This window comes from Phocoena sinus, chromosome X, assembly GCF_008692025.1.
Source record: "Phocoena sinus isolate mPhoSin1 chromosome X, mPhoSin1.pri, whole genome shotgun sequence".
Taxonomy (NCBI): Eukaryota; Metazoa; Chordata; class Mammalia; order Artiodactyla; family Phocoenidae; genus Phocoena; species Phocoena sinus.
The window spans coordinates 16066372-16075198 of NC_045784.1; the positions used below are offsets into that span (position 1 = coordinate 16066372).

Consider the following 8827-nt stretch of genomic DNA (forward strand, 5'->3'; position numbering starts at 1 on the left):
ACTCACAGAAACAGAGAGTAGAATGGTGGTTGCCAGGGGCTGGAGGGAGGGGGAAATGGGGAATTGCTGTTCAAAGGGTACAAAGTTTCAGTCATGCAAGATGAAAAAGTTCTAGCTATCTGCTGTACTACACCATGCCTATAGTTCACAATACTGTATTGGACACTTCAAAATTCATTAAGAGGGTAAACCTCATGTTAGGTATTCCTACCACAATTTTTTTAAAAAATAAAGAAAATGAAAAGGCAAGCCACAGACTAAAAGCAAATGTTTGCAATACATATATCTGACAGAGGACTTGTGTGCAGATGTATGCAGAACTTTTACGATTCAATAGTGACACACAATACAATAAAAAAAAAAACAGACATTTCATAGAAGATATATAAAGGACCAAAAAGCATACAAAAAGATGCTCAACATCATTAGTTATCAGGGAAGCACAAACTAAAACGACAGAGATGCCACCACAAATCTACTGGAATGGCTGGAATAAAATAAGCTGACAATACCAAGGGCTGGCAAGGATGCCAAGCAACAGGACCTCTCATACATCACTGGTGGGAGTGCACGCTGGTGTAGCCACTTCGGAAAAGTTCAGCAGTTTCTTATCGAGTTAAATTTACCACACAATACAGCAATCCTGCTTCTAGGTATTTACTGGAGTGAAATGAAAACTTATGTTCACACAGAAAGCTGTATGTGAACGTTTACACTGGCCCTATTCATAATCACCAAAAGTTGGTAAATGGACAAACTGTGGAATATTACTCAGCAATAAAAAGGAACAAATTACTGATTCACACAACACGGGTGAATCTCAAGTGCATTATGCCAGGTGAAAGAAGCCAAACTCAGAAGGCTACATCGTGTATGAATCCATTCACAGGACATTCTGGAAAAGACCAATTTATAGGGACAGAAAACAAATCAGTGGTTGCCAGGGGCTGAGAGTGGTGGGAGGGGTTGACTACAAAGCGTCAATAAGGAACTTTTTGGAGTGATGGACTTCTTCTATATCTTGACCATGGGGGTGGTTACATGACTACATGTATTTGTCAAAGCTTACAGAACTGTACACTAAAAAGGGTGAATGTTATCGTAAATAAGCTGTACTTCAATTTTTTTTAACATCTTTAATGGAGTATAATTGCTTTACAATTGTACTTCAATTTTTAAAACATGGAATCGGCTCAAGAGTTAAGCAGATTTATAAAATGAAACACAGGGGCTTCCCTGGGGGCGCAGTGGTTGAGAGTCCGCCTGCCGATGCAGGGGACACGGGTTCGTGCCCCGGTCCGGGAAGATCCCACATGCCGCGGAGCGGCTGGGCCCGTGAGCCATGGCCGCTGAGCCTGCGCAGCCGCAGCCTGTGCTCCGCAACGGGAGAGGCCACAACAGTGAGAGGCCCGCGTACCGCAAAAGAAAAAAATAAATAAATAAATAAAATGGAACACAGTGTTCACAGACTTTGATTGAGGGGATTTATTTTATGACAATTTTTCCCAAATGTTTACCCCATTTCTTAACGTCCAACATCTCCCACCTCACACCACAACCCCCAGATAATTTCCATGTGGATTAAAGACCCGTGTATTTTCAACACCATGAACATTTTAGCAGAAAAATTGTTTTCTTCTATCTTGAGGTAGCGAAGGCCTTTCTCAGTGAGGCATAAAAGGCAGCTCCCAGGTTTTTACTAAAGGCAGAATCTCTCCTTTCTATCTTCAGAATTATTACCACCACAGAAATGCATTCTTCCCCTCCCCCCGACCCCCAGCTCTCTCTTTCTTTTCAATGGTGCTCTTCCCAGTTTGTAGTGTGTATTTGAACTATCTTGGCACTCTCAGGCAACAAAATGGAAAAATGTGTTTGTCGGTTTCATGTACGCTGTGAAAGCACTAGGGACCTCACGGTGATGTCCCCCTCGCTGAGTCCCCAACCAGCCCCAGGCACACCACAGCCACACTGGAGCACCCAGAATGACCACATTAGCCGTGGAAGTGCAGCTTCCTTACTGGCTCTCCCTAACACCTGAGCAAACTCACTTTGCCATTTCTGGAAGGCTGTTCATGGTACCAGAAACACAGCAGCTCTCCTTTGCCTGCCAAACCCGCCAATGAAATGCCATTTCCCAGGCTTTTTCCTCCCTCTGCTGAACAAAATCATATCCATAATTAAAGTTCCATTTTTTTTCTTTTCTGTGTCTCCAACATTTTTTATTTTTTCTCTAGAAAAGTACACACACCTGCAGTCTGTGGGTTTGGGGCAAGAATTATTCACAGAAAACGCTAATGCTGGCCCTGCATTTCTTCAGTGTTTTTCAATAGCAAAGTCTGCTCTATCCCCCTTTTAATGAAAGTCACCTTGCAGGGATGTGGGAATGATAAAAGCAGAGGGAATCCGATAGGGGCTGGCGTCACACTGAGGCCCTGTAAAGCAATACCCCTGAACAGCTTCAAAATTTGGCCACTTTTTATTTTCCAGCTTTGCATTTGAGCTGAAAAAAGCAGCCAATTTAGTAATGTCCAGCTCATTTTAGATCTTAAGTAAGCAAAACTTTGGGACACTAAATAAAAACTCTCCAAATCCTTTGAAAATAGCACACGCCTTTGTCACTCAATTCACAAACTACTACAACATCGAACTTAATTGTATTAATAATTAAGCTCTTAATAGATTATTGATATTATTTTTAAAATAAATATTGCCATACCATGTAGAACTGAAATTATACTCATAGGCTTATCTCTTAAAATAGCTGAAAAGAAGTTGAGAAAGATGGAAGGAACTGCAACATCTAGCTAGTCTTTGCTTAAAAACCTTCACTCTCCATCACCCACCAGCTCTGAACACTGATCAAAGAAATGGATCCTTGGGCTTCCCTGGTGCGCCAGTGGTTAAGAATCGTCTGCCCAATGCAGGGACACAGGTTTGAGCCCTGGTCCGGGAAGATCCACAATGCCGCAGGGCAACTGGCCCCGTGAGCCACAACTACTGAGCCTGTGCGTCTGGAGCCTGTGCTCCACAACAAGAGAGGCCGCGACATGTGAGAGGCCGGTGCACCGCTTATGAAGAGTGGCCCCCGCTCTCTCCACAACTAGAGAAAGCCCTAGCACAGAACCAGAAGACCAACAACAGATCAAAAAAAAAAAAAGAAAGAAAGAAAGAAATGGGGTCCTTTTTCTGCCTACGGATCAGCTACATAATTTGTGGGGCTTAGTGCCAAAATAAAAATGCGAAGCCCCTTGTTCAAAAATTATTCAGAATTTCGACAGCAACAGCAGAACATTAAACCAAATACAGGTTGCATGCCCATGAAGCCAGCTCTACTATCAGATAATGTATTTGGCTGGTAACCCAGTAAGAAGAGTAAAGCATTTTGCTACTAAATGAGTAGCAATCGTTTAAATGTGTGTATTTGGGGTGGAGATGGGATTGTAAAGTCTTAGGACCTCCTCTCCCAATGTCCCAGTTTTCCTAAGGTTTTCAGCCTGTTGGACAAAAAGTACTTCTGCAGGGCCTGCCGTGTAAAGTGTGATCCATGGAGCAGCAGCATCTGAGAGCCTGTCAGAAATGCAGACTGTCGGGCCCCACCCCGGCCGGACCTACTGAATCAGAATCTGTATTTTTACAAGATCCCCAGGGAATTCGTGTGGACGATACATACAAATAAGTGTCACTGTCGAAGCAGCCACGGAAAACCTCTGCTGCCTGCCTCATCTGGCTCTCAGGAGACCGTCAGCGCTCCCTCTCCTCACCTGAAACGTATATAGCTCCGGAGCCTTGAAATGGCAAGTCCCTGTCGAAAAGCGTTCACCCGAGACCTCCAGTCTCCTGTCCCCATCCTCAGGCTCCTGGCTGCCGCTCCATCCCGCCGCGCCCTTAGCCACCTGCTCTGCGCCCAGCCAGACGCTGCCGCGCCAAGCCGTCTGAGGTCCGGGTCGCGTCCGCGCTCCGCAGGCTCCGCCGCACCCACCGCGCGGCGCGGCAAACTGAGTCCCCACCAGTCGGGTCTCGAAGACCGCCCGCGCGAACAAAGCTCGTGGATCTTTTTCGCGGAGGGTTGGGGAGAGCTGGAGCCCGTTTTAAGGTTTTGGATACACACGCCCCTCTCCCTCGGAGAACGCGTCGCCAGAGCCCCCTTTCCCACGGCGCGCCCTCTCCCACTGTCGGGGTGCCAGCTACCGGAGCTCGGCCCTCAGCCTCCGCCTTTTAGGGCGGCCCAGGGCCCGGCTCAGAGCCGCAGTCGGGGCGGAGGGAGCGTTCGCCCCGCCGTCCCGTCGCACTCCAGGTCCAGGCGCTTGCACCCGAGCCGCCCACGCTGGTCGCCAGCTCCGCGGCTCCCCCGGGCCGGGTCTCAGGAACCCGAGGAAGACAGGACCCATCCCGGCGCCGCGCGCTTACCTGCCGGTCCCCGCCGACGGGCTGGCTGCTGGCGCCCTCCAGCCCTCCTTTTTCCCTTTCGCTCGGGCCGCGGCCCTCCTCCTCCCTCCCGCGGGCTGGGCACCGCCCCCGCCGCTCCCGGACGGTTTTGCCGGCCTGCTCTTCAGCGGCCCAGCGCGGCATGGCGCGTCCGGCGCGTCCGGCGCTCGGCAGCTGCGAGGCTGGACGCGGAGGTGGGGAGCGGGGCGGGGCGCGGAGGGGGGAGGGTGTGAAGCGAGTAGCTCGGCCGCCCGAAGCCGGGGGCAGTTTCCAGGCTGCGGGGCGGGGGAGAGAAGTAGGGGCCGCGGGCCGAGCGGCCCCACCCCACCCTGCAGAGGCCCGCGTGGCGCTTCTGGACTCCCTGGACCGCGAGCACCTCCGCTGCCCCGCGTCCGGTTCGGCGTGCTCCTAGGGGGCCTCCAGTCTCCAGACCCAGCCGCTCACCTTTAGGGGTCGCCCTGTTACCCAAATGCGTGTCCCACCACTTTCAGCACCGTGCACTGTGATGGGTGGGAACCGCGAGGTCGCCCCTCTGCCACAATATTCCTGATGCAGAGGTCAGACCGCTTGGAGGGGGATTTACAGAGGTCGGTAAAAGGAAAGGGTCCTGAGAACGAATTCGGTTCCATGGTTACCTGGCACACCAGATACCTAGAAACTGGGATCCCCAGCGCTCTGACTGCTGGCGGGTGGAGGGTAGTATATGAAGTGAGTTGTCCCTGGTCCCCTCTACCTTTTCTGTCAGCATCTCCTTCCTCTGCACATTCTAGAATAAAAACTAGATCCGGATAAGATTTACAGATCACCTAACCAGCTTGTCAAAGTACCCAGTGTTACAGATGGGAAAACCGAGGCCCAGGGGAACTTAGCTCGGTTCTACAATAAGAATTGATTGTAGAGGCCAGGGGGGAAAGGGCTCTGAATTCCCTCTCTGGCCCCTTTTACACCATCCCCACACTACCCTCTCCAGCCCTCCTCTTTGTAGTCAACTAACTCCAATATTTGCAAGATGCTTTATCACTTTCAAAGCACCGTTCTCTTTCTTTCGTTAAAATCTACAGAATATTCCATTTTTCTTTACCAGTAAAACAAAATTCTAGATTCTGAATTGCATTCAGAGCTTTGGAGAGGATGTTTATAAAGTGCAGATCTACAGAGCACACCCGTCTGGCTCTGCCATATTAAACACAACACCCGTGAGATATATACTCCGCTTTGCAGGACGGGGTTGATTTTGTTTTGCAAACACCAGTTTATTAACACTCACAACATTCTAGCTAGATAAATGAATGGAAAGGGTTGGATTAAGGGGGAGTGGACGGCAGGAAGCTCACCCAGGTTACATAACAAGTTGGAGGCAGAATTGTGATGAAGAGTAAAATACTATATTTTAATAAATAGATTGAATGCTATTCCAAAGGGTTAAATTGTTTCCATTGGCATTAACTTAACACTTGCATATGTTAGAAAAGACTTCATGTTGTGTAGAGCCACCAGAAATCTCATACACTGCTATTTGGCAGAATCGATTAAAACTGAGCACACAACTACCTGATGTCCCAATTCCCCTCCTAGGTATATACTCAACAGAAATGAGTGCCTATGTCTACTAGAGGAAAGGAATGAGAATGTTCATAGCCATATATTTGTAATAGCCCCAGATTGGAAGCTCCCCAAATGTGCATCAGCAGTAGAATGGATTGAAAACATTGCAGTGGTATAGTCTCAAAATGGAATACCAGACAGTGAATGCACAAGCCACTGCCACGCTGAGTGTAGATGGACCTCATAAGCAACATTCAGCGAAGGAAGTCAGGCACAAAAGCATACATACTATGTGGTTCCATTTATACAAAGTATAAAACAGGCACAACCAATCTGTGAAGTTAGAAGTCAGAATGGTGGTCATTGGGGAGTTGATGACTGGAAGCAGTTATAAGGATGATAAGGATCTATGGGGTACAGGTAATGTTTCTTGATCTGGGTACTACTTACATGGATCTGTTAAGTTTGTGAAAATTCATTGAGCTGCTCACCTATGATATGTGTACTTTTCTCTATGTATGTTTTACTTCAATAAAAAGTTAGTATATGTAGAGCTCATATTAAAAGTTGCTTGACCTAGAGGGGTGGGATAGGGAGGGTGGGAGGGAGACGCAAGAGGGAGGAGATATGGGGATATATGTATATGTATTGCTGACTCACTTTGTTACACAGCAGAAACTAACACACCATTGTAAAGCAATTATACTCCAATGAAGATGTTAAAAAAAAAAAGTTGCTTGAAATTCTAAAGAGCAATACCAGAATAAGTATGCTTTTCCTTTAAACAACCTGGCCGTTAAAAAAAACAAAACAAAAGAAAAGGCACTTTGGGGAACTATATCTAAAACACACAAATGAGATACTGCCTAAAACTTAAAATTCCTATTTTGATGGACTTCCAGGCAAACTTTCATTCTCCTTGACAAACGCTCAGATCAAGAAAACTCTGCCATCAGGATCAACAGTAGAGGAAAGAGGCTGGGGCTGAAGAGGGGCCCCTCCAGCCATGGGGCTCTCTGCCTTTTCCGAGAGAGGGGGCCCTGGTCACACGCTTCCTACACAGGCACTGTCTGGTGACATGAAGGAAGGCCGTGGGTGCTTAGGATTTGCGGTTAAATCATCCACAGCCCGTGGGCTGACGTCCCAGCAATTGGAGAGTGGGCAATTTTGGCTCTTGCCCTGCAGGGTCTTTGAACCAGTGATAGAGTTTGATCCCCAGACATCGGTTGGTCAGGAAACATGGCAGAGACTGAGTGGGGAGGGCATAAGTCCTTGTCTCATTGCCCTCTTCCACTGGTTGGACCCCTTCATGTGGGCAGCAACGGGAGGTGGCAGAGGAGGACAGCTCGCCAGTGCTCAGGGCCCAGCTCTCTCCTTAGAACTGGAAATGCAACTTTACCTGTGGCTAGTCTAAAAATATACTACACAATGGCCTCAGACAGATTCATTATTTCCCAAGGGAAATGAGCACAAAGAGAACATGGGACTTGGGTGCAAGGCAAAAGAGTGGGATGAGGAACTAGAATGATGATGACGATGAACATACTCGGTTTTTACATCTTTTTTTTTTTTTGCATTACGCGGGCCTCTCACTGTCGTGGCCTCTCCCGTTGTGGAGCACAGGCTCCGGATGCTCAGGCTCAGCGGCCATGGCTCATGGGCCCAGCCGCTCCGCGGCATGTGGGATCCTCCCAGCAGCCATGGCCGCTGAGCCTGCGCGTCCGGAGCCTGTGCTCCGCAATGGGAGAGGCCACAACAGTGAGAGGCCCACGTACCACCAAAAAAAAAAAAAAAAAAAATACATAGCGGGTAACAATGTCAATCTAAACTCCAGTGGTGGTGCCAAGAGTTGGCATGGGGTCTTTTTTTTTTTTTTTTCAACGTTTTTTTTTTTTTGGGTTACGCGGGCCTCTCACTGCCGTGGCCTCTCCCGTTGCGGAGCACAGGCTCCCGACGCGCAGGCCCAGCGGCCATGGCTCACGGGCCCAGCCGCTCCGTGGCATGTGGGATCTTCCCAGACCGGGGCACGAACCCACGTCCTCTGCATCGGCAGGCGGACTCCCAACCACTGCGCCACCAGGGAAGCCCTGGCATGGGGTCTTTTAGGCCTCCATAATCTCCATCAACATTCCAACTGCCCAAATAAAAGGCATCTAACAAAAACAGTGCACTACATACACAAAACAAGAAAACTCCCCTAAGCCAACATGGCCCCCATCTCCCACAAAATTGTAATCAGCTTACCAAGTTTGAATTTCCCTTTTATAGAAATTCTGGAGCTACCACTGCTCAGAAATCCTTTCTGGTTTAAGTCATTCATTCATTCAACAAACATTGGTTTTTAATGCCTACAGTATCAGTGAGGATATCCTAGGTTATGCTGCAGTAACAAACAACTCTCAAAATCTCTATGGCTAATGCAACAAAGGTTTATGTCTTACACTGTGCTGTCATTATAGGTTGGAACAGGGAGCTCTACTTCCTCCAGTCACTCAGGGACCCAGGCTGACTGAGGAGCCACCTTCTCAAACATGGCTGGCTGCTTAGCTAGAAGGAAAAGAGAGTTCTGGACCACAAGCATTTCAGTGCTGCAGCCCAGAAGTGATGTGCAACACTTCTGCTCCCAACTCATCAGCTGGAACTGTTCACATAGTTGCACCCAGGCACAGAGGGCCGAGAAATGCAGCCCTACAAGGACCTAGGAAGTGGAGAGGTAGTTCATCATACTTGAAGAACTGCACTGATGACTATCCCATCTACTATGTGCCGGACTCTGGGCAGGATGAAGATGGCCAAGAGGTGATCCCAGCCCTCCAAGGCACTCACACTCAGACCAGAGAAGTGTCCGCTGATGTGA

The 8827-nt window shown here is 48.5% G+C and overlaps 1 protein-coding gene across 2 annotated transcripts in view; it reads right to left on the bottom strand.

The window, feature by feature from the left end:
• Positions 1-4607, bottom strand: part of ADGRG2 (adhesion G protein-coupled receptor G2) — a 113668-nt gene extending 109061 nt beyond the window's left edge. Inside the window, exon 1 of one of the 2 annotated variants that reach the window (XM_032620767.1) lies at positions 4408-4607. The gene's annotated coding sequence lies outside the window, so the exon portion shown is untranslated. The remainder of the gene's footprint in view (positions 1-4407) is intronic. The other variant, XM_032620766.1, reaches the window with a different exon arrangement.
• Between the last annotated feature and the right edge of the window lie 4220 nt (positions 4608-8827).